The 26,225-nt window shown below is 38.2% G+C and overlaps 1 protein-coding gene across 1 annotated transcript in view; it reads left to right on the top strand.

Moving 5' to 3' along the window:
- Positions 1-26,225, top strand: part of SLC16A10 (solute carrier family 16 member 10) — a 66,420-nt gene that overhangs the window by 13,140 nt on the left and 27,055 nt on the right.

Below are 26,225 nucleotides of genomic sequence, written 5' to 3'. Positions count from 1 at the left end.
AGTATGTGGTACATCCTTGTGGTCTTTGCTCTAACAGTATCTGCAATGGCACACACACTAGTCCATGTTACTTAGAGTTCACATTTACAAACCTGGTTAGTTGGATATTTAGGGGACTATTACTAAAGTTATCTTTCTTTTGAAGGTTTATAAGAGCCTGATAGGATCAATACAGCAAGCAATGCCCCATGGAACTCTTTGATGCTCTGATCTTGTATGTAGTCAGTAATTTAGCTCTATTTGCTGATGGGTCTTCCTTGTGATGTTGTATGAGCTTTACTTCATGGCATATGGAAAACAGGCTGATGCTGACTTCGTGGCTAACACTTTTGAATGATTCTCAAAAGGTAAATTCATCTTGTATTAGGAATGCCTAAATTCATTTATATAACTCCCAACAGTTAGACTGTAATTATAGGCGCTGGATCCATTTCAGCTGTTTCCATGTATGAGGTAGTTGTAGGCAGCTTTTCCAGGTATGTTTGAGTGGTTTCTTGATGAGCAAAGTTAGGCTACAAAGAAGAATAAAAAAATCAGTGTGAAAACATCCAGAAAGTTGAAGTAGTTTACAAACCAGTACTGGTAGACTTGTAAAGCTTGTTCTTGGAGGCAAGATAGAGCTTCTTGGTGCGTCCTCCCCACCCTCCCACTGCCCTTTAACCTTTTTGTTTCCAGTTTTGGTCTTGGCATGGTTATAGAGCTGCTGGCATACACAGATGCCAGCCAGTTATGCCCTGTCTCTGGGAGAGGGAATTCGTGCTGAGTTCCACATTTGGTAGAAGTTGGAAACTGCAAATTGCTTCCTCTCTGAAGCAGTGCATTGCTTCTCTGAAATTTGTCATGGCAGGACCTAATTCTTTGCCAAAGTATCTGAGAGATGCCAGTTGGTACCTGCCATTCAAATTTTTTAAGTGTTGGCAGGGCTAATATGTTATTTGAGGCTTCTCAAATGCATTAGTTGCATCTCAGGAGGATAACCAAATATTTGTAAATTAAATTTGGAACATTTTTTCGGAGGAAGCTGTCTAATAGGTAAATAATCTAACTAGGTTTTAGGTGGATATATCCAAGTACAAGTGGAATCATTCTGGTAATGCTTTTTCTTATTCTAAGGGAACCACTTAAGAAGACCTTGCAGTAGTTAAGACTTGAAGGTATTTAGCTGTAACAAGACGTTTGTAGTTACTTTTTTGTTGGTATTAGAGGTTAAATAAAACAATAGAAAAATTCAATCTGAAAGCCTAGATATTGTTTGCTGACCTTTTGATGTAAAAAAACCTGATTATAATCCCATTGGTACTCACTTTTATATATGCTCAGTATATATTATATATGAAAATGTTTCTATTTTGTTTTTATCATTTATTTAACTTGAACATTCTGCCTTTTTTGTGTTGGGGGGCTATGTGTGTTTGATGTTTTTTTGACTGGTTTGTTTTTGTTTTGTTTTGTAATTCTCTTCGTTTCTCTTCAAATAGACCAGTTGCTATGAAAATAGTTTGGAATCGCATGCTGCCTGGTTTTGGCTTAAGCAGGTGTAGGCAGCCAGTGGCACTGCTGGGTATCTGCATGGAAATGAAGAGCCACTTCCTTCTTTTCCTAACAGTTGTTGTCTGTATGTGGGCAGTATCTGGAAAGATCAGTGCTGCTCTGTTAGAAAATGGCTTGAAGAATAATTTCGGTTTTTTCCTTCCTGAAATGGTTCAAATTTCTCCTTAAGAATGTTATCTAGACAATCTCAAGATTTTGCTGTGCTGTTGATCTTCAGCAGCAAATTGTCAGGTCTCCTGAGTTCCTGTGTGTATCAGCTCTTGATACTTTACTGATGAGAATTGCCAAGATGAATTCTACAGTTTCTGTTTGCAGCCATCTGCTTTTCTGAGCTCTCAAACCAGAGGAGAAATGCAGGAAAATGGAAATACTCTGTTATTTTAATAGGTTTACTACTCTTATTACATTTACTTTTACATTCCTTATGTTAAATGAGGTAAGATGTTCTCCACTTTCGACTGGAAAGTGGGAAATGTAGAAGTAACACTTAATACAATTAATGTATTTTCCTGCTCTGATTCATTGTGATGACTCTGAGCATCTGGTGGTAAGTGAGCATGAGCTGCTTAAAGTCACAGAAACCCAATTCCTATTATTTCTGCTCATTGAAGAGAATAAATGAATTACCAGACACTAATCTTGGGATAATTGCTTGCTGAGCAGGAGATCTTAGCTCTTAAAGAAATTAGTTTTGTAAGTTTATGGATCTGTCAGAACTAGTGAACTATTAAAAAAAGGTTAACCACAAATGAGCAGCAGCTGAGCTTTCAGTCTTTTATTCTTGACTATTGTGGTTGAACTTTGCAATATAGAAATAAATGTAGTGGAGATAAATATTATTTATTCCCCTTTGTTGTGGTTTAGTCCCAGCCAAAACTGGGACACCCTTATGAGTTTTACTATTATCAGCTGAAGTTTAAGCTGCAGACTGAAATTTGTCAATGTTTCTGGCAGTACAATGGTGGGAGGTATGTGCAGTAAGACGCGCTGTGTACTGCTGGTTTGAATGACCAAACCATTTTGGGTTTGAAGTGATGTTATTTTGGGTTGGTCCTCTCATTTAGACAGAGATGAAGGCATGTGCTTTTTAGCTCTAGACAGTCTACCCCGTGACATTTACATCAGTTTTCCTTATTCTCCTTCTTTTGACATGACTTAGGCAGGTTAGTATCCAAAATTCTTTCTGAGTCCTTCATAACTGCATGGCCTTGTGATTTATGGCTTTAGGGTATTGGTATTTCAAAATCATGTTGCTTTTCACTGATAGTCCTACTGCTTTGCCTTTGGAGAGCAGCATGAGGGAGGTGTTAGGAGTCATAATTTGTAATTCCTGCTCAGTGGCATTGACCTCACTGGAGTCTTCTACTGGGTCTGGGAGCAAACATCCTCCCCCACACATATATCTGGAAATGTTCAGAGCCCAAAAATACCTAGATAAGCAAGCAAGCCTCAAATACATGTAAAATTTTTCTCTGTAGAATAAAATGCCTGTTAACTAATTTTCAAAACCTTTTATTTGCAGGATAACTAAGGAGTACTTTAAGGGCTCCTGGATCTTTCTGTCTTGATAGGTATTTTTTATCTCTGTAGATTGTTGCTATGGGCAGTCAGTGCATTGTTTTGAGGCTATAAAAATCTGTAATTCTCTTTCAAATTCCTATTCTGTATCTGGTCTTTATAAATAACAGTATATAGTCATTCAGATTTTTTTACACTGTTTATTATAATGTTTAATACATTACACTTGATCAAAACCCCACAGGGTTTCTGGCAAAGTGATAACAATATCCTGGGTTAACTCAGATGAAGTTAACTCAGATGAAGTACTCTGATTGGAAGTAATTGTTTCATGCAATGTGTTTCTGCCTGTCAATGGGAACTGCACTTCTGTCCTATAGTCTCTATATTGTGGGATCTCTGTTTGGAACTTCCTCAGCTTAAAGAAGTAAGCTTTATTTATTCTCCTTCCGTTTATTTTAACTACTGTCAAAATATCAGGATATAGCAGACTTGTTGTATAAGGATGCTATTACTGATATTCTTCAGGGACAAACTGTGATCCCTGTTGTTGTAGTGTGATGCCATTTCCTGTTTCACCTATCCCAACCCCCCAGGTGTGCCAACCTCTCCTTTTCCCTCCCCCTTTTCCCTCCTGCTGAGAGCTGTCCATCAATCTTAACATTCCAGCAGGGTTGTGGTGTGGTTGGCAGAAGTTCAAAAGATGCCCCTCAGGTCCGGGCTCATTGGCCTGTCCAAGTGTCTTTATCCCTTGAGCCTTCCCCTCCTCACACCTGGTTGGTGCCTCACCTGTCCCTTCCCTCCCCCTGTCCCCGGGCTTAAAAGGAGATGGGACCATGCGGTCGGGATTCTGTTGGGAGCTGTTACAAGATTCAGAGGTCTATCATCCTGGAATAAAACTCTGGATTAAAACTCTACGGCAGAATCCTCTCCTTTTCTCTTCACCGTCGCCTGAACCTTTCCCACCAGAGGTAAACTGAGTTTCTACTTTTCCTGGATTTGTTCTGAGTGCCCAGCTGCAGCATCGAGCTGGCCAAAGGTATCTCTGGGGTAAAATGCCACAGCTGCTGCCTTTGGTCCAGCAGCAAGGGTCAGATGAAGCCAGGCACGTCCCACCCGGAAATATTGGGATTAATATTCCATACCTGTAAGTTGTGTTTGACTTGTATTCAGGGTGGGATGGAGGCTTCAGAGCCCTCCTCCAGTCAATGTCCAGATATCATCCACAGGTTGGAAATAGTGGAAGTGTAAAAGCTATGTACTGCCACAGGTACTTGCTGCAAATACACAATGTTTTATTTTCAACACACAAGAAAGAAACAACATTTCCTTTTGCACTCAGGGACTTCTGTTTCTGAATGCAGACACATGCTTTTAGGAAAGTGCAAAAGCAGAATCAAACCCAGCCTACTGTTTGCAGGTTTATTTCTGCCACAGCATAGCCCCAGTGCTTTAAAAAAAAATAATAAGAGCTGCACACAGTAGAAATAAATCTATTATGGAAAAAAAGTCAATATTGTATGTGTTTGTTGTTGCAGGATTGAATTTTGATGGTGAAAGTATTAGAGTAATTAGAATTAGATCTATCAAAAAAGTCTTTGAATAGATTGGTACAAAATGCAGAAGTACGTTATTTTAAATTTATGGGTCTTCATGAATGCAGTTGTGCAAACAAGAAAATGGCTCATTCTTGGCATTTTTTGGTGGTCAGGAGTATTGCACTATGTACAGCATATCAAAAGCAGAATAAATTAAAAAGAATGTTACTTTTTTCCCCACTGCTGTCTTTGAGTTTCCTGGACTACTGCTAGTAGAGACTTCCTTGATTTGCTATTTCCCAATGCCTTTTTATTTCCAATTTAGAGTTAATTAGAATTGCTTTATACCTTTCTTGAGCACTTGAAGGTTGGTTTTAAACCCAGATGGTTCAAATTCTGAATTTTATGAAGAAGTTAGCATATGCAAAAGAATCAGCGCACATATTGTATAGTCAGAACCAATAAGGCTCTAAGCCCAAACCACTAACCCAGCACTGTTAAGTCCATCATTAAAGTGTGTCCCCAAATGCCACATCCACATGTTTTTTGAACACTTAGAGGGATGGTGATTCCACCACTCTCCTGGGCAGCATGTTCTCAATGCCTGATCACACTTTTAGGGAAGAAATTTTTCCTAATATGCAGTTCACAATATCCTCTCCTGGTACAACTTGAGGCCATTTCCTCTTGTCCTGTGACTTCCTTCATGGGAGAGGGGACCAACCCCTGTCTCGATACAACTTCCAGACCCTAACTTTTAAATGCAAACCAGGAACATAACATAATAAGAAGCAGTGGGGGCTTTTATGTTGCACACAACTTATTGCATACATCCCTGGCTGTGTGATTTACTGCTTTTTTAAAATGGGATTTGTGTTGCTGTGACTAATGAGTGGTTGTGTTGTGTCAGTGTGCTCATTGGCATGACTGCACTTGAGAAAAGAAACTGACTTGGTGCTAAACCTAATTATAAAGATTTTTGAATAATTGAATTCAACTTTTGTCTTTTAAAGTAATGTCTTCAGTGATATGAGAGCTCTCCCAAGGAGAATTGGGAGCTGCTGACTGAAATATGTAATAGATTCTGTAATTTTCTGGCAGCAATTTCATTATTAAAATTGATATTTTATTTACTGTTATAAACTTGAGCCACTTGGGAACAAACCTCTAGGGTGAACTAAGGAATGTTTAATTTATCAAAAAATGTGGTTGCTTGTTATTTCTGTTGTATCTTCTTCCCTGTGTTTGGTAGCTATGGAGAAAAGAAACTCATTGCATAAAAACATTGAGACCTCCGTTTGTGAGACTGTACTTTGGATGGATCCTCCTGTTAATTTGCAAGGAAGATTTATGACCTTTCCTTTCAAGCTCACTGGCAGTGGATTTTAGTGGAAATAGCCCAGCTTGTGAAAACTCCTGTGGTGTCTCTATATTAATGATAGGCTGGGTAGGATCTCTGGATCCCCTGTTCAGAGCAAGTCCAGTCAGATCAGATGACTCGGGGCCTTTGGCTGAGTTTGGATAGAGATCCCATTCCATCTTCTGCCTCCTGTGTTATAGCTGTGCACCTTTGAGCAGTGTAGTTACATTTTCTCTGCCTTTTAGGTAACCATAGATGTCAGTAAGATCTGCATTCCTTGTGCCTCCCAAAACTTTCATGAAAAGTTGAAAACCCCCAGATCTGCCAGTCTTCCCTCCAACATTAGGTGCTCCAACCCTCAGTTACCTTGGTGGCCTTCTTCTGCTCTCAGTCCAATATATCAATGTCTGTCTCTTGCGCTGGGGTACAGAAAACTCAGAGCAGCTCCAGATAGACCCTCATGAAAATGGAGTGCCCATGTCCCTCAGTCTGCTGATAATGCTCCTGCTAACGCAGCTTGGAGTGCAGTCAGTTTTTATTGCTGAAGGGCACCGTGCTGGCTCAAATTCAGCTTGTGTCCATGAGGTCCACGTGTCCCTTTCTGCAAACCTGCTGTCTAAGCAATTGACCTGCAGTCTGTACTGGCTTCTGTTCTTTCATCCCAGGTGCAAGACTATGCATCTGCCTCTGAATTCCTTCTGTCTGCTGTTGCCCCTTTTGTCAGCACGTTGAGGTCCCTGCTCATAGCAGCCCTGACCTTCAGCATATCAGTCACTCCTTCCAATGTGATACAAGTTGGTACAAGTGAAGTGTTTCTTTTAATATGTGTTATCTCTTATAAAACCAGCTGTATGTCTTTAATGCTTAGTAAGAGACTTTCACACTGGAAATTAATCTAAGACAGTGTTCTGTATCTAGAAATTGATGCTTACAAATGACTAGTAATTGATGCTTACGAAGCTTAAAAAATAATTTCTGCTGTTATGCACTTTCTTCCCCTTGGTCAGTCTGTGATTTTTGGACTTGGAGAGGCTGAAGTCCAACTGACATCAATTGCATTTAATAACTGTGAACTTTGGAATGTTCAGTTGTAGAGGATGCACCATTAAAACTTATTTTCTTAACACAATCCATGCTTCCTTGTGTTCTAAACGTGCTTTCTGATAATTTTGGGAGTCCCATCCCATATTTGTTTCATGAGAAATTAAAAAGTAAATTACCTTGTTAGATCATCCATATATATTCTTTCTCTTAAAAAAACCCCACAATAAAAAGCACACTATAAAGCCAGCTAAACAAAAAAACACCTTTCAGCTGCAGTCACCTGAGTTTGTGTTTTAAGATGAGGAATTTTGTGTCTTCACCTCTTCCGTGTTTTCCAGGTGATTAGTTAATATTGCCAAACAGCAAGGGACTCAAAATGGATTCCTTCTGGATGTTGCTGGTAACTGCTCTCTGTGTGCTAATTTGACCCCTCCTTGTTTCTTTAACCTACTTGATTCGTACCTCTGAGGGCTTTTCGCTTATCAAATGGAAACTTTGTTTTTCTAAGAATCTTTTGTGATGGATGAGCCCTTTGTTGAAAGCTGCTAGAAGCTCCATCTTAAACATACTTTGAATGGCATGTTACTTTAGCATATCCAGATAATTCTTGATAAGTGATTGTATCTATACACTGTTTTTCTTAAATCCTTTTATTCAAAAGAAGTTTAATCGCATGATTCATGATTGCTTGATAAATGATAGATATTTAAAGCTGTGCAAAAGTTCACGATATTCAGCTGCTTTGAAGAGGTCTTTGTATCAGAGGTGGTGACCTCATTGTGGTGAAGAACTACTTGTTTTGTTTTAGTACTTTCTAGAATAAAAATTAGATGAGGGAGAAGAGTACTTCTTTAGAAAGTAGAAGAAACCTTGTAAAAAAATAAGGCATCTCTCACTTCTTCTAAGTTTTATTCTAGTTTATTAGCAAAATGCAGAAAACATACTTGAAAATATAAATTCTCTAATTATGTAGTGAAGAGCCTTTGTTCTTCTTGAGGAGTAGTTTTAAAAAGAATTCGTAGTTGTATATTTGCCACGTGGAAATGCTGCGGTCTTTTCCCCTTAAACAAGAAAAAAAGGTTTTTTTCCTATCCCTATATTTAAAAAAAAATAATACTTTTCTTTTATCTGGCTGTATTAAAGCCATGAGAAGGGTGGTAGTCTTGAAGCTTCTACCAACTTGCACCTAGCAAGTATTTAGTTCTGATTGTCAGGAAACTTACTATTTATGTTCAGCAATACTGCAGTGTATGGCATCATCTGTTGGCCTTGGCAAGGTTATGTGAAGATACTTTCTGACTGGGGGTGAGGGGCAAGGGAGAAAGATTGATAGAGACTTTTATGCCTTGTTCCTTCCAGGCTTTTGAAAAGCAGGAATGGCCCAGTTTGACAGTAGCCATCTTGAATATGAGCAACTTCAGTGAATTTGTCCTCTGTCTTCTAAGGAGCTGTCCCTAGTTGTGTTTACCAATGGAAGAGAAACATGTAAAAATAACATTGTTGCTTTGGATCTTTTCATTTTCTAGTTTCGGTAATTTCTCATATGAAGTCTGTAATATTTTTACGAGTAGTAAACTGGTTGTAGAACTACCAGAATCCTTTAGTAAGTATGTCAGAAGTTTTTTGGTGGTTTTTTTTTTTTTAATTGATTCACTTCAGAGCTCCTGAAAGTTAAAGCATTGCCTTAAGCTAAGTATTATGTTGGCAGAAGTTTGTGCAAACTTCTTTGTGTAGTTTTTGCCAAAGAACCTCCTCGTTCTTGACCTGAAATATCCCTCCTGTTTCCAACTGTGAGCTTCGTGAACAAACAGTATGAATTTTGACAAGCTGATCATTATTCATGCAGAATAATTTATTAGATCAAATTTTTGTTCCTAATTAGTTTCCCTTTGTTTTTTAACAAGCTTTACTTTGTTGTTTTCACTGCCTTCTTATCAGCCCTTACTTTTTGCCCATGTCATTGGGTTGAGTAAGTAATTCTAAGAAATGACTGAAGGATGCAAGTGACGTGACATTGCATTGTCTAGTTTAAATGGCAGATAGCACATGTGACTTACTGGCTAAGAATGTATTAAAATGCAACATAATTTTATTGGTACATGGAATTATCTGAATTGGTCTTTAAATTGTGATGTTTATAAGCCAGGAATACCCAGGGAGAGAACTAATTAAATTACAGCTCTAAAAGAAGATTGAATTTGGAGTGGTTTGGCATTTAAATTGCTGCATCAGGTTTTGTTTCACAATAAGCTAGTGTTATATGCTATTTAGGAAAATCAGGAATTTCTCCTGCAATGAAATTTTTTCCTCTCAAATAGTGGGAAAGGTTGAGTCAGACATAAAATATTCTGTACTATGGCTGGTATGTGTGATTCCTTAATGCCTGAATGATATGGTGATGGAAGTTATGGACTGTTTCCCCTGGAAGTACAGTATATGTTTTTTTCCCCCTCTTACCTGTCCCATTAATCTCCTTCCATTTGAATGATGAATAATGTTGAAGCAAAGTTCATTGTGAGCCATTAGAAGATAGGGAGGTAATTTTTAAAATTAAAACAAAACAACCCAAAAACTCACCTAAAATTCAACTCAAAACCTAACCAACCCTCACCCCTGTGCATGCACACAGTCCTACCCACGTACTCAGTACCTGCTGTTGGGCAACCAGACCACACAGATGAATGTGTCCAAGTGGTCTTGCTAGAAATCCTCCCAATGCAATGAGTGATGGGAAATTCCTGCTATCAAAATTCTCATGTCTGCTGGGTTTTTCTTAGGTCAGTAGTTATGTGCTGAATTTGGACTTTTGTACCCTATAGGAAATCATAGTGGTGAGGATCTCTTAATCTTGTTCCACCCCTGAGTCATTACTGAGATTAGAATTTACTCAGTCTCTTGTCTCCCTTTCCTGGCTGCCTTATATTTCCAATCCTGTTGTTTATCTTCCCACCATTATCTCTCTATGACCTAACCTATAGTTTGTCCCCTACTATAGTGTAAATGTAGTTCTTGTTTTACTGACTTAGGTATTTCGAGGACTAGATATGTAGATGTACTATGATCTTTGATCTGCTTATCTAGGTGTGATCAACATGTGCTGCTGTTTTCTCCTGCTGTTCTTCCTGGTGTTTCCACACCAAGGCATTCCCATTCATTGTCCAATGAGCTGTAATGTTTCCATGTCTCTGCATTTGTACAAAGAGGGAAAGAATGCATGCTTCTGTTCCACAGTAGCAGTTTCTCATCTGTTATACCACTTAAACTATTAAAATATGCTTTTCAGACCTATTCCCTGAATTGTTATTAAAGTTATTCCCTTTTTGTTTGGGTAACTACTTCACCTACACATTCTTGTATAGGGCTTCAGTTTGTTAGAATCTTTTTGCTCTTATCCTATCATCCATGAAATCTGCCTAGTTTTCCTTCATCCGCTTTTCTTGCTTCCTCTACCTTGCTGGTGCCAAAGGCAACACGAGACTCCAGTGCCACACTAGCTTTAGTGTTGGAGCTTATCAGCTTAATGCTTTGCTTGCTTTGTTGCAATTCCTGTCTTGTTCATACCTGCAGAGTTACCAACCCTCAGATCTTACACACCTGCTCAATATTTGGCAATTCCTCAGTTTCAGGCTCCTGATTCGTGGGCTGAGTATACATTCCTTGTACAGTGAAGCTTCTCTTCTTTCCCTTAAAGAAACTCCCTGAAGAGCAGCCACCTTCCTCTGGAGATGGATTCTTAGAGAACTGGTGGTGTGGTTGTTACCAGATTTGAACTGCCAAGGGCTCCTCACATCACTGCTGATTTCATCCTTCTTTGGCACCCAGTGCTTTTCGCTGAATAAAGCACGAGCCACAGGGCTTTCTGCACTCCAGTCTGCACTCTGAATTAGAACCAGTCAGGCCTTTTGATTCTTTGTTTTCTTTGGACTGGCTGGGGGATACTGAGTGTCAACAGCTTTTCTTTGAAACACTTTAGCTAAATAAACATGCCTGCTATAGTTTACTTTTTAATAATTTTAGAATAATTAAAGAACAGGCACTGTTCTTTTGCTGTCTGCACTCCCAGTAGTTAATTACTTGTGCAGTCTGTTGGGTTGATACGTGTGTTTGCAGTCTTACTTGAAAATTCTCCAACACTACTCAAGAGCAGGCATGCTAATAATAATCCATGTTATTTGATTACTTTTACCTACTAGTAAAAGTAATTAATTACTAGTTTACATTATGTTATGCTATCAAGGTCAAGCTGTGCACAACAAATTTCCATATTTCTGTTTAGGGATCAGGCATGAAAGTCTGGGGGTGGTGGGGTGGGGTTTTTTAGTTTTTTGGTTGGTTTTTTTTTTTTTTTTTTCAGTGAAGACATTTAGACTTCATGGAAGTTTAGAACAGCTGCTGAGCTCCCTAACTTGTATTCCAGTTGCTGCAAGGAAAGTGTCCTGTCCTAACAACTCTTATGCTGTGCTGTCTTTGGGAGGAAGTGCAGGGCTTCCCAGAGGTATTCCTTATGATGGAATAATGCTCTTTTTATCAGCTAAAAGCTACTAGTGAATTTATCTGACAGAGACATCTCCAGCAGGATTTTTGTGCAATGCCTTCTTACCCCTTGATACAATTCAGAGCTCCTGATGACACCTGAGTTAACTCTATAGTGGCTGGGAGTAAATGCTACAGTGGCTCTTCAGGAGGACAAACCTGTTGCCAAGTGGACATTGTACATGAAAACTCCTCTGCTAAGATGGTGGAATTAAAACTGGGCTTTCAGAATTGGAAATGTCTTGTTTAGCCAGCTCTGCTGAGCTTTGCTATGTCACTAGTTTTTCCTTGACTGGTGTAAGAAAGAACTAATTGTGTTGTGTGACAAGTGCAACTTGCTGGAAATACAAGCTTAGACCAGAAGGGGAGGACTAGTGTATTTTAAGTAGGGCTATGTTTTTTTTCTTTGGTTCTAAGTGATTGGGAAAATCTCAGGCCAGATCTGACAGCCTGAGAGCAGTGAAGTTGCTGCAGCTTTGTATCACACAGTGCACATGCACACCACAAGTACACATGTGTGCACAGCTGGCCACACAGATTAACTGACAGGCACTCAAATAGCACCATTCACATGACCCAAGCACTACTGATGTCATCCCACTCCCCTCTCTAGCTGAACAGAATGGAGTTCTGGTAGTGTGAATGTGTGTGTATCTGTATTCATAATATATGTATGCATGTTTGCAATGTGGATCCTTCCTGCTGGTTTCAGACACTCAGGTATGAACACAGTTGCCTTTACCAGGAGAAGTTTAAATGGGAATTTAGCAAGCAGACAGGACAGGCTGTGCTTGGCAGGGGCAGGGTATGCTGAGATGACTATACCAGCCAGTAAACTGCTCACATATGGGCAATGCTTTTTACTCTCTCATACTTCTTACTTTTCCACACTTGTTCCTCCCTAAAACCCCTAAACATCTCCCTGGTTCCTCCCATAAACATCCTCTAAGTTAATTGTGTAATCCTGAAATACTTTTCCCCCAGTGTGTCCCATGACCCAGGTCAGTACTCTCCCTTGGTTCTGAAAGGCATGGGCTCACCTGGCCATGGGGGCTCAGGCTCTCCTGGGACAGACCAAGGAGAACAGGCCAGATATCCCCTCTTCTGGGCCTGTGCCTTGGGTTCCCTACCTGCCTTCACCCTAGTGCTCCTTGGGGCATAGAGACAGGCTGGAGCTGTCAGGGATGAAGGCTCCTGGAAGAAGGATGCTCTTTGGGCTTCCAGTCCTGCCACTGCCTCTCTGTGCCCCTGTGTCCCTGCAGCCAATCCTGCGCTGCATAGCCCAGCACTGAGCAGCAGGAGCTCCACAGAAGACACAACCTGCTAAGGTCACTCGTGGGGCTGGCAGCAGCCCTTGGCCAAGCTCAGTAGAGTTGTACTCCATGAGCAGCAGGAACCAAAAGCTTTGTTCAGGAACTTGCATGTAATACACTTAACACTCCTTTTCTTGTTCTGTTGCTTTTTCTGCCCTTCTTATCAGAAGCTGTTGGTGAAAGTAGCCCTATGTCTTGAGCTTTTTAGATCATTATAAGAGTGAGACTTTTTCTTTTGTATGAAATGTGAATGTGTGTATTGTAGACATGTTATTAATGTTGATCTAACTATTCACACATTATCTAGTGACAGTTACTGTTGTAATAGCACTTTTGTTAGGCTTAATGTTATTTTTACTGCTTCTCTTCCCCTAAAATCAGAAAAAAAAGAATAATAGTTCACTTACTCATATGGAATTAAACTGCATAGGTGGAAAATTGTTGGTGTAATTCCTTAATTGATAGAGTTCTGGAAATAGCACAGAAGTAAATGTGGTTGTAGAAATGGTGGTAGTAGCTGAGCTACTTAGTGCTTAGGTAGGAAGCTGATAAAATAGAACATGTGTAAAATGCAGAGATTCTAAGAAATCAGAGTCAAATTTTATTGCATGGAGATTGAGCCTTCAGCAGAAATAATTGGGTGCTTGTCTTTTGTGATAACTGTTATACTGTTTGGTAATGTACTAGTATGCATAGTAGCTGGAAAAAAAAATCTGTACTGTTTATGTACCAGTTCTTGCTTTTGACAGAAGAAAAATGGCTATGTCATTGAAAGAAAGTATTTAATGTCTGCCCACTTTAAGCAAGACTGCTAGTTTCTAGGAAGAGTGGTGCTTTTAGGCTTCTTTTCAATGAATAAAGCGTTTTTCTAGTGAACAGTAAAAGAGTAGGGCATTGAAATTTCCTAAGATCTTCCAACTTTCATCAGATATTTGAAGGAGACAACTGATTCCTTGACTAAATTTTATAGTTTCTCTTAAAAAAAACCCAAAACTCCAAACCAGCTTACATTAAGGAAGTAATAAACAAAGTTTTAATCCAGGACTTAAAAAAAAAAATTATACTGGACACTGTGTGATCATTTGTTTGCTCATGGTGGGTACAAAGAGTCTTTTTAAAACAGGCATCCAGAAGCTTGAAGAGCTAAAGGTATTGGTGAAAAAAGGGGAGGAAAAGAACCAGCAGTATGATTGGCTCAGTTTTGTGTTGTTTTGCCTACTTATTTTATAAGTAAGAGCTTTGGACTTCAGATTTTTTCCCAGAATACAGCAAAATAGTCAGTAAAAGCATCAGTTTTATTACTAAGATAGTGTGATCATTATCAAGCAAAACTAATTTTTTCTTTAGAAGAATCATCAGAAGGTTGTAACCCTAACCAAAATTTGATGGACTGGTGTGCGTTGTTGTGTTCTTGGGTTTTTTTTACCACAGTTTTGGTAAAGAATTGCTAGTAGGTGGATGCCCGGTCAAAGAATAAGCAATGTAGTACTAGCATTATTGGACTAGAAAGATGTGGTTCTTGACTAAAACAACAAATTTATTCCAGTTATCATTGTTTATACACATTATTTTTTTTATATGGGATATGTAAGCTTTATTACTCCCTTATCTTTGATGGGATTTTATCTATGTAAAAACTTAAAGTATTTAATTTGTAAGGATACTCAGTATTTTCAGAGCTGATTTGATGTCCTAAGCATAACCATATAATTTTTGGAAAGTAATACTATACAGCAAAGGAGAGAACCTGTAATGCTAAAGAGGACTCACATATGTGAAAAATGTTGTAGGGGTCTGCACAGCAGTTCAGGAAGAGCTGCTAGGTATGGGAAGAATTTGTCCTGGAGGAGTTAGTGGAGGACAGTCCCCTGTGGAAGGGATCCCATGCTGGAGCAGGGGATGAGTGTGAGGAGGAAGGAGCAGCAGAGACAACATGTGATGAACTCTCTGCAACCCCCATTCTCTGTACCTCTGTGCCACTGAAGGGAGGAGGTAGAGAATTTGGGAATGAAATTGAGCCTAGGAAGAAGGGGAATGTATATTTTAGGATTAGGTTTTATTTCTCATTGATCTGATTTGATTGGTAACAAATTAAACTAATTTCCCTAAGTTAAGCTTGTTTTGTCCATGACAGTAATTGGTGACTGATCACCTTGTCTTTGATCTCAACCCATGAGCCTTTAGTTACTTTCTCTCCTCTGTCCTGAACTGAGGAGGGGAGTTATAGAATGGCTTGGTAGGTGGCTGGTGTCTAACCAAGATTAATCCACCACAAATTGAAATTCTCAGGTCTAGATTATTAACTTGAAATAAGTATGGTGATCCTTTAAAATAGATTTTAGGGAGTGTTTGCTTTCATGTTTCTCAGTAGTGTTTCTTAAGGAAAAACCCAATCCCAAAACATTTTTATCAGAGAACCATAGCATAGTTTGGGTTGGAAGGGAGCTTAAACACCACGTAGTTCCAATTCCCCTAATGCCATGCCGGGATGCCCATAGAACCCCATGGCATTTTAGGGAGTCAGTTCTTTAATCCAGAAATAATCATTTCGGATACCAGGAAAGCATTGCCAGCTCTGGGAGCACAGGGTGAATCTACAGCTGCAGCTCCTCCTGCTACCTCCTGAGAAGGGGAAGCAAGTTTGGGAACCACTGTTTTGAGAAACCACTTCTGGTTTGTGGCTTGTTTTTAACTAGGGGAAAGTGGCATGTTTAGAAATACAAATAACTTACAGCCCCTCTTATAATGTGGCATTATAAGAGCAAGTCCCTATGTGGTAGGTGCTCAATCCTTGCTGTCTTTCTCAGCAGTAGGTGTACAAACTCTCCTTTCCTTTCTCTTCCACCTTCCTTGGAAAGAAAAACAAACATTAAGATTGATAAAAAGTGACTCTCCCAGGTTTCTGCCCATTGGTTTGACTTAAGGATCTTCCAGAAAATAGGGTTTGAACAGTATGTTCTGTCTTGGGGAAGGGTGTCTTGATTCAACAGCTTATCGGGAAGCATTTTGTTTAAAAAATTTTTGTGCTTTACTAACTGTAAATATCATCCACATTATAACTGCAACCTGTGATATTTGCAATGTTGAGACTCCACTCAAAATCCTTTGTTGTTCATAAAAACTAAAAATATGCAGGTGTGAGCTCTAAGTCTGCTGAGTACCTCAACAGGCTGTATTGCACGTGTCCTGTATCTGTCAGGCTGACCTATGCAGCAAGTCACATCCAGCTGCTTAGCTAAGATAAAAATACTGTGTGTGCAGTGTAGCAAGTTGTTCAAGTTTTCTAGATGAATGGCAACCTGGCCTTTTAGATTGCTGGAAGTCAGACAGATAATTGCCTGGGTAGCTGGGTATTAAGTTAATGAGAAATAGTTTATTGTTCCAGTGAGTCATATTGGCAGACTTGAAAATTTTGCATGGGAGTGAGAGGGAAGAACAAGGTCAAGAGTTAACAGTGGCTGGTTCACTTGGTTGCAAGGGTTAGAATGCACGTGAGTGTAACTGATATAAAGGGCACACGCTGACATGAAGATTTATTCCTTCACACATGCTGTCTGCTCTTATCAAGCTTTCCATGCAAATGATTTCCTCTCACTATTAATCCTCTGAAAGGGAGGTTACTTTAATTCATTTGTTTGCTGTCTAGAAACTTAAGATGCTGCTATTGTTTAAGTTTTCTATACTTGAAGTGAAGAGAGTAGGAGATGGTGGGTAAAAGAAATTTAAATGTGTGGAAGTCCCCTTTTTTTCTTCAGCCTGTGAAAACAGTATCCAACTCTTAGTGTTGCTTAAAAATAATCCAGTTTTGGACTTCTGTATTGACTTGACATTGTATTTGTGATAGGATTGATAAAATTATCTGGAAAAACAAGAAAGCATTCTTTATGAAGAACACATACTGAACTTTTTAACTTTAAGTCACCTTACTTTACCTGAAGGTTCCTTGCTTTAAAGTCAAATGTATTTTCTACATAACAATAGCACAAAATAATGTTATAAGGCCAAAGACAGAAATTTGCTGTGTAGTTCAGTGCTTGTACTTGTATTATTAAATGCAGGCATGTGGAACATTTGTCTGGTTTTTGGTTTGTAAAATCATGTTGCAAAATAGGCACTGTTGTTTCTGTGCAAATACAGATTCCCCTCTGAAGCAGGTGCAAGTTAAACAATCAGATCTTACCTTGAAAAATACTACTTACTTTTTGCAGCATCTAAATGATTTGCCCTAAAGTCACTTGTTTTTCTGTTTTATTTGGCCTGCATAATAGAGTTTTGTTAGTCTACCTTTTCCTCTATGGTAACTAGTCTGTCCCTTGCTTGAAATGCCAATTGGCTGATGACTGCTTTGGGGTGGAGGGTGGGAAAGGCTAGTTTGTAACATGGGAGTATCTCTTAGATAACAGTTTGAGCCTTGAGAATAGGGATTGAAAACCTAAAGTTTGATTATTTTGTAGGGACGTACAGAACATAAGGGGAATACATTGATGTAATCAGGGAAGCAAAGCTGTTAGAATCTGTCCAGCTGAAGGTACTGACATGTGATGGGGTCTTTTAGCCAATCCTGATAGGTTCAGAAGGATCTTTTAATGTCAAAAGTCAGGGTTAGTTTGTGAGTTGCTTCGTGGCAGTCTGTCCTCCTGAACTTCCAATAGTGTACCAAACGTACTTGTGAAGTAAGATTTCTTTATCGTGCTGCTTTTATCTTCATGGTCTCACAAGGACTTCTGTAGAAGTGAAACGAATGCCTGTGTCAATTAAAGGGCAACCTTGATTTGCAGGTCTTGCCCCGGTGCAAGTGAGGTGAGGGAAAGAAAGAAGACTGATAGCTCCATTAAGAGTTTAGGAATTTGAATCTTGAGGTCCAATCTATGCTATAGCTCTAAAACACAAGACCATTGTATAATGTTTGGTTGCAGATAAGTTTGGAATGTATGCAGCTGTTGGTTGGGAGAGCAGTTAGGATTAAATCTTTCTGGAAAAATCAGAGTATCATCTTTGAAGTTAATAGGTACTACTTCCTTATGCAGAAAATTACTGATCCTAAATCAAAACAGAACATGATTCTTGGCCTTCAACTGTTTAGAATTTAAAAAAAAAAAATGAACAAACAAACCAGTGCTAATTTGAGGGGAGGAAAGGAAAGATAAAAATGTGCTTGGAAATCAGTTCTGGAGCTCAATTTTTTAGACTGTTAGTTAAAAATGTGATTACATTGTACTTTGAAAAGAGTCTCAGCAGAAAACATTTTAGTATGATTCCTAAATGGAAAAACAAGTGGTTACAGCCATTTCTTATTGATTTGTTCCTTGTTTATTCTTCCTACCACAGCGTTTTCAGACTTTATTAAGTGTCAAAGGTCAAGCTCAGTTTGCTATGAAACCCAAATGCATGTGTTTTTCTGTTAATGATTTACTTCAGCCTTCCTTTAAAGGTTCCTGAAGTCTTAACACTTAAAATCTCTAGCAGCAATATTCTGTCTAACACTACACTTTTGAGCTTTTGTTTTAGCTTCTACTAACTTAACCATTTGTTTATTTTCCTCCAGCTTTTAAAAATACGTGGAACAGTTGCAGTCTCTCTAGCAGTAAGAACTGTTGACCTATAAGTACATCTTTAACTGTTTCAGGTTTATATTTTCTCCCCTGTTGTTTGAAGAAAATTTTGTGATAGCCTCCCATGGTAGGTGGGATTTTGTGATAGGTTCCCATGGAACTTGGTTTGCATTCACCATTACTATCCCTTTGGTTAAAGGGGAAGCAAACAAGGAAAAAATAAATCTACAAGACTCTGCCTAAACTTGTGTTAATACAGCAAGTGTAAATCAGAAGATACTTAAATAATTGGCTAGTTGCAGTAGTGTGGGATGTTTTGTCAGTGTATGAATACTCTTTTTTTTTCCCCACTGTTCTGTTTTCCTGCTGCTTATGCACACAAGGAGTTATCTCAGTAGAAATTCTGATTTTGTCTTGTCATTACTTATGGAGACAGAAGGTGAAATTAGTCTAGTTCAATTCTGATAAAGCTTAGGGAAGCTCACTGTATTAGGGATATATGTGACTCTTTGGCACTGGTGTATCTGTCACACATCATATGAAAGAATATAGTGTAAAAAGCCTTGAAAGAAATAAGCCTATGTTTTGACTTGACAGAATGTTTGGTTTTGTTTTTTACACCTACAAGCTTGCTTTGCTTGTACAACAATGTTACAACACATTGGCAAGTTTATGTTTCCTTCCAGCTTCTTGCATTAAGTTCAACATGGCATACATGAATCTGAAGTAGCATTTTGGATGGTCAAGAGGCAATACACTGAAGAGATGCTATACAAAAGCACAGGAGAGCTTACAGCTATTGGTAAAATCTGGGAGTTCAATCTTTCATTCAGAATAAACTAATTCAAACTGCATAGTAATGACCTCATGTTTACTGGAAGCAGAAGTTGTGCTTTCATGCTTTGTGATATGGAAAAAAGGTGTCTGTTGAAAGGTCTCTTTATAGGGATTCAGTGACTAATATTTAGTTATTGGATTCAGATGCATTGTAACAACCAGTATTTTTCAGGAATAAGGTTATTCAATGAAAGGTTTATTTCCTCAGGGACAAGAAAAGAAGAGTGTTGGGGGAAAGCCCCCAAAGCCTTGTATTCCTGTTGGATACTTCCATTAGTTCCTGGTTCATAAATCTTCATGTGTTGACCATGATCTCTGAGTGTGTTATGGAAATCTGACTAGATCCTTTACAGATAATTCTGATTTCCAAAGCATATGCAAGATAGCCTTGGTGTCCAAAAGAGTTGGTACTTCCTTGCACTAAATTATCTTTGACCAAAGTATTTCAGAATTTCCATTTAATTTAGAATTCAAAAAAATTTTTTTGATAGTATTGCTTTAAGGGAGAGCCTAGCTCAGACATCTGCAAACTAAACACGGGTAAGTTAGCAAACTGAAAGCTGTAGTCATGTAACCTGAGTTCAGAGTATAGGATACTTCCTGTGGCAGCATTATGTCATAAATTTATTTTTAGTCCTTAAACACATACTTTCTCTAATGGGATCAGCAGTTCTCTTTTGGATAGAAGAAGCAGTGGACTTTTTTGACAGTAGGGATTCTAAGTGTGTCTGTACATGCATTTTAACATCTGCTTTCCTTTTGCACTGACATACTGTTCTGGGATCTGTGGATTATTCAGTAATAGGAACAGCAGTGTGGAAACCAGTTGCTCTCCCTTTTGCACCCACAACTAATGAAATTCCTCACAATTCATGAGATTTTAGTGAGCAGGTTCTGAACAATTTTCACAGGCAGGTGTAAGCAAAGCATGCAGCACAAGGTATTTGATGTTGTCTTTGGGTAGTGATAGGGTAGATAAAAATGGGGTGGCAATTTCCAGGAGGCTGACCTACAGAGGCTCTCAGAGGATGTGGGAGGATATTGGAGTATTTGTTAGGTCCAATGGTTGTGTTGATCTGTTAGGTAACTAACATCTGCTGAGCAATTCCCTCTTTTGGAAATTGCTGGCTTTCCCTGGAGAAAAAAGTAGTGGATAAAAGAGAATATATCCTTAGGCAAAGGATAACCCAGTGTTTCTGGGCACAAGGCAACAAGAATAAAACAATACTGATGGAAAAATTGCATCATAGGAGGGAGATACAGTAGTTCTAAGCAATGAATTTTACATCTCTAATTTTAATAATAGTCTCATATGATTTGCTTGTTAGGATCTATTTGGTTTAGAATTCAAGGATACCCTCAACTCCCTCCTATTTTTAGGGGGAAAACAGTTTTAATCTTATGACTAGGTTTTCAGATTTTTTTTTACCTGAAGGAATTCATATTGCCAAACTTTTTTTTTTTTTTTCTGAAGAACTGCTGATGTTTAACATGATCTTCAGAATCCAGTTTTTCAAGAAGCAGGAATTTAGAGCACTACAGTTCCATAAATTATATGGAATAACTCTGGTTATCTGGTCTGACACCCTTCACTCAAAGCCAGCCAAGTTAAAATACATTGAACCTCTGAGTTAGATCAGTTAGATCTGAGTTGTTCAGTGTTGTCCAGTCGAGTTTTAAATACACCCGAGAAAGGAATTTCCACTACAATTTTGGGTCATGCTTGCTAAAGTTTGACTAACTTTATGGTGAAAATTTTCATGACATCTAATTGGAATATCCTTTGTTGCAGTTTCAGTTGGGTTTTTGTCCCATTGCTGTACATGAATGAAAAGAAGATAGCTTTATATTTGTAATAATCACCTGTTAGATACCTGAAGACACTGTTTAGATTATTTTTTTAGCTGTGTGTCTTCTGCATGCTGAACAAATTCAAACTCTAGTGCGTCCTCAGTGTTATGGTGGCTGACCACTAGACTTGCTGTGTTCTTCTGTTACTGCTGAGTGATTGATATGGCAGATTAAATTCAGTTTATGTATGTGTCTCATGAGGAGAAAGGTAATCCAAATAAGTGATAAAAAAAATGTGTCTGCACCTTCAGACATCATTAGCATTTGTAGGAAAATAAGGTCATGGATAGTTTTATAAACATATTTACTCTGAAGCAGCTGCAATACATAAAGAACAAAAAGAGGGAGAAAAAGGAAGTATAATTAGAACATAGAGATGAACAAAAGATAAAGATAAAGAAGAACAAAAGATGATAAAGAAACTTATTATTAAATAAGTTATTGCATAATAAGCATGCAATTCTGGCTACCTGGTCTCAGAAACAGTGGGATGTACTCAATATAAAGGGGCAAAGTACATCTTCTGTACAAAGACAGACTGAATCAAAAAGTTGCTTCACTTTGGAGAAGAAATTAGTATGAACAGATCTGATTAGGGCACATAAAATCATGGGTTTCAAGAGGAACCTCAGCAGGGATGATTAATTCTTGTTTCTTATAGTGGAGGAATTAAATATGAGTAAGTTCAAAGCCAAGGGGAGTTATTTCTAATGTGGTGCTGGTGCCCTGAGCATGATCTGTAACTGATTGCAACAAAGGCAGAGAAGCCAAAATAATACTGATGGAACTGAATGTTCTTGTTGAATGGTTAGATGCAGCACTCTGCTTAGGCGGTTCCTAAGCTGCTTATTGCTGGATCTTGGGAGGATGTGGCCAGGGAAGAAGCATGCTAGCCCTTTATCCAGAGCTCTTTGTCCAAGTACTTTGTGGTGGTCAGAAACAGGATTCTGGGCTAAATCAATCTTTGATCTACACGGCTTTGCAATTATCTTGTTGTTTCAAAAATTAAATGCCATGTAAATGTGATTTAACAGGCAAGGAATTATTAATACTAGCTGGAGACATGCAAATTATTTCCATAAATAACTTTCAATAACCACTTTTGTTTCCTCCAGAACAGGATCTCTCAAATTTCCAAACTATTCTCATAGCAAGCCTTTTTATGGCAGTTAATCTTATGCTTTGCTGAAGAGAATATCTGTGTAAATGGCCATAATAGAAGTATGGGTCTTTTACCCATTCCATATTTAAATTATGGAGTTTTTTGCTGTAAGAAGTTGTGAAAGCTGAAAATACACCAGTGTTCCAAGGAAGCTTGGCAGTTCATGGAGGAGAAATTGCCAGAATATTGAAAAATGCAGTGGAAAAAGAAGTAATGTCCAAATTTATGTATAAAGAAAAACAAATAATAATAGGCTTATGAAGTCTCTCAGCTGTTAGTGGTTTGAGGCTGGGAGAGTACATACAGGCTTCCTTATGCTTGCATAAATTGTAACTAATAACTTAGTGAAAGCTAAATATTATTCAAGCTTATTGAGCTTTTAGAAGTTACTAAGTGTCTTTATTTTTCTTGCCTCACATCGCTTGTCTTTTAGACAGCAGCATTTTATTCCCTTTCTCAACCAGAACAATCTTAAGGGAAAATATTAAAAACAACCACCATCTTGAAGCTTGTTAAAGAATGAAGGGTGTTACTACTGTGTTGAGCCAACCACTTGTAAGGCACTTGAGGATAAAACTGCTAAGTTCCTTATTGTAATTCTTAGAAAAATTTGGTTTTAAACAAGAAGGTTTTGGACAAGTAGCCTTTATTTAAATTTGTGCATGATAAAGCATTCCAATAGAATATGATAATAATGTTTTCTTTTTTGTTGTCCTGTAAATCCTAGTGCTTAACTCTAAAAAATGAACTAAAATATTTAATAGCTTGGTTCATAATTTGGCAGATAAATATGCATTGTGTAATCTAACTGTGACAGTGGGAATAATTCTGAGTGCTCAGATATTAGATACTATATTTATAGTAAAGACACTATTTAAAATAATAGTTATTTAATTTTTAAAGAGTTGTGGTAGAACAGCAGCATATTTTTGGAGTAAATGGTATAGTTGCATTGCTGTAGACTTTTGAACAGAGGAAATGAATAAAGAAATATCAGTATATATGTTCAGATTTTCAGTGAACTGATCAGGAAAGAACATGTAGCTGTGACTTTCATGTTTGAATAGTTCTAGTTATAGTAAAGTTTTGAGGTTTTGTAATCCATTATGTGTTTCACTGGCACAGAACAAACAGACTTTTCAGTACAGGTGCTCTCTGGTCTGATACTTTTATCTTAAGGATGACTACTTTTCCATCTTCTAGAGAAGATGGAAAGTGGAAAGAAGTGTGGGAATTGTTAAATGTACAGAAAATTACATGTTTTGAGGAGATAATTCTTAACTTTCAGTGTCTTAAGGAATATTTAAGTCCTTAAAGTAGAAATAGGTTTTCTTCTATAGCAATCAAAATGTTTTGTGTATGAATATGAATACAGTTATATGTAGCAATTAGGTGCTGTATTAGTATCTGAATTAGCAGCTCTGGAGTATGGCCAGCTTGTGCCAGGAAGGCAGCCAGTAGCCTGGAGGAGAAATACTTTAATTAATATGTAATAACTGCTCTAGAGAGCTCTCAGTATTCTGGCAAGCTGCACTTGTAATTTTTTGTATTACTTAGGACCGTTGTAATATCTGTTTGAAAAAATGTGGAAGACAAGTCAATGTACATTTTTCATACTGCATGAAAAAGTATAAGGGTATAAAGTATATAAGTATATAAGTATAAAACTTATATATATATATATATATATGTATATAAGTATAAAACTTACTTAAACAAAGTGAGATAAAAAATTACTTGGATCTATTGAATATATTTAAAAGCCAAAAATTTCTTTATAGAATGAAGATATCACAACAAGAATTATTTGCGTTAGGGCATTTAAAGATTTACTCATGTACTGTTCTGTTTATTTTTGGTGCAAGGTTTCTTCACAAAGGAAGAAGGCAGTACATTTTCTTGATCTATGTATAGAGGTGAAGTTTAACTTCAAGAATATTCTTTTCAATAGATAATAAAGCTCTGTTCATACAAGACATGCCAACCATGTTTCTAAGCTACATTTCTGTAGATTAATGAGAGCAACTTACTAACCTGAAGCAGTAATTTGAAGGGCTCCGGTTTGCATTAGGTAGATAAGTGGTATAGTGCGGTCTCCCCCTTCTGCAGTGGGACTTATTCCCACATGAACATTCCATTCTGAAATGCTTCAGATAAGGCATCGTCATTTATCTTAACTGTCTGTTGTGTTGAAAACCAGTGGAAACTTTCTCTTTTAGGCTATGCCCTGTCATTATTGTAATAAGAAGAGAGAATCAAGTGATAAAAAAGGCATAGTTTTTTCATGAGTACCTGGAAGCAAGAGACAAAATCTAACATGTTGTTAGTTTAATTTGAGCTGAATGTCTTCACTTTGGCCTTTTATATTCAAATTATTTTATTAGCTGTATAGGCCATCAAAAAACACTATAAACCTGGTCTTCACTAAGTAGAATGGAAATAAAATCACAGCCTGTAGCTCTAAAGTAAATTAGTCTGTTACTTATGCAAGCTACTTAAGCTCAGTTTCAGGTGCCCACTTTCTTTGCCGGTTTTGTCTCCATTAATAGGGTCCATGTGAGATTGGATTCTCAAAACCAGTCATCTCTGGTGGGCTTGTCTCGTGTCTGTTGCCTTTTTATCTTTTTGTACCTGGACAGGCAGGGTGACAGGTGGTTCAGCCATTCCTTGGTACCTTCATACCCTGTGAAACTTGTGATGGATGCTTCTCAAGGCTTAGCTGCCTCTTGGCCTTGTGGGAGGGGGACTCTGATTATTAGTGATGCCCTGCAAATCATGTAGAGGTCCTGAGGACTGTTCATGGTGGTGTAAGCACCATTTATTTGGCAGGATGACAGGCCGAAATGGACATTCTGTCCCCTGGTGTTTGCAGTTTCCTTTGCACAGTGAAACTCCATGCTCGCTCTGGGAAAGATAAGTAGAAGGATGAGGAGTCTTGTAGAAGTTGGATGACTTAGAAGCTTTGTAACTGGCTGGTCTCCAGGCTGTGTGAGAGCATCCCCTCCCTTAGACTCCTGCCTACAAACTGTGGTTTGTATAATGTTGTGTCCCATCCGTAGCCGAGGGGGCTGTAATAGGGGACAGATCTCAGAGGAGTTATGTCCTGCCACACCCAAGGTGCTCTTGAGCATTCTCAACTGCAGGGAAGGATCAGGCCTTTCATAAACTTGGTCTTTGCTGTTCAGGCAATGCCATGGGGTCTTTGCTCTTCCTAGTCTCTTGTGCTGTCCCTTCATACAGCTTGAGTTTTTGCTGCAGAGGTGCAAGGCTGGCAGGGCTGTTGTGTATGGGGTACTCCTACACAGGAAATGGTCATAAAAGTACCTCAACCTTAGATTGTGCCTTGAAACTATTTTATCACATGATCAAAAAATCCCAGTAACACACATCCCTCCCTCCTTTCCCCAGACAGTAGGTCATGGTTTGTTGAAAGCATTGTTAGCCCTAAAATAAAGGTTTTGTTTCTTATACTCATTTCTGGTTATCTCTAGCTGTCTATTATCTTGTCTTTGATTTACATTGTAAACTCTTGGAAGAAACAAGTTTTTGCTTGTTGATTTATTTTTCTGTCTTTAGTGCCTTGCACGATGAAGTCTTAGTCAATGTGTAGGGCTCGTTGGCACTTCAACAACTCATCTCCTAGGCCTTGGTAGTGGTAGATCCTACTTGCAAATATACTTCATTTAGCCCTGTGGTTATATGCTTTTCCAGATAATTTTATTTGCTTTCATCACTGAATCACAATTGTTTTTCTAACTATATCTTTAGGAAAGATATTCTAAACAAAATTCCAGTTACATGAATTTAAAACTTTCAGGTTGAAAGAGTTGCCCTGTCTTCTGTACAATTTGAAATTAAGCTAAAATATTTTTTCCAATTAATTTTGAATTAGCAGCTTTTTCCACTTCCTGTTTAGACCTTTTTTCCCCCCCCATATGGGTGGGGACATTTCCAATATGTTACTCT

Source organism: Molothrus ater, chromosome 3, assembly GCF_012460135.2.
Source record: "Molothrus ater isolate BHLD 08-10-18 breed brown headed cowbird chromosome 3, BPBGC_Mater_1.1, whole genome shotgun sequence".
NCBI classification, from domain to species: Eukaryota; Metazoa; Chordata; class Aves; order Passeriformes; family Icteridae; genus Molothrus; species Molothrus ater.
This window is presented reverse-complemented; position numbering and strand designations above follow the sequence as displayed.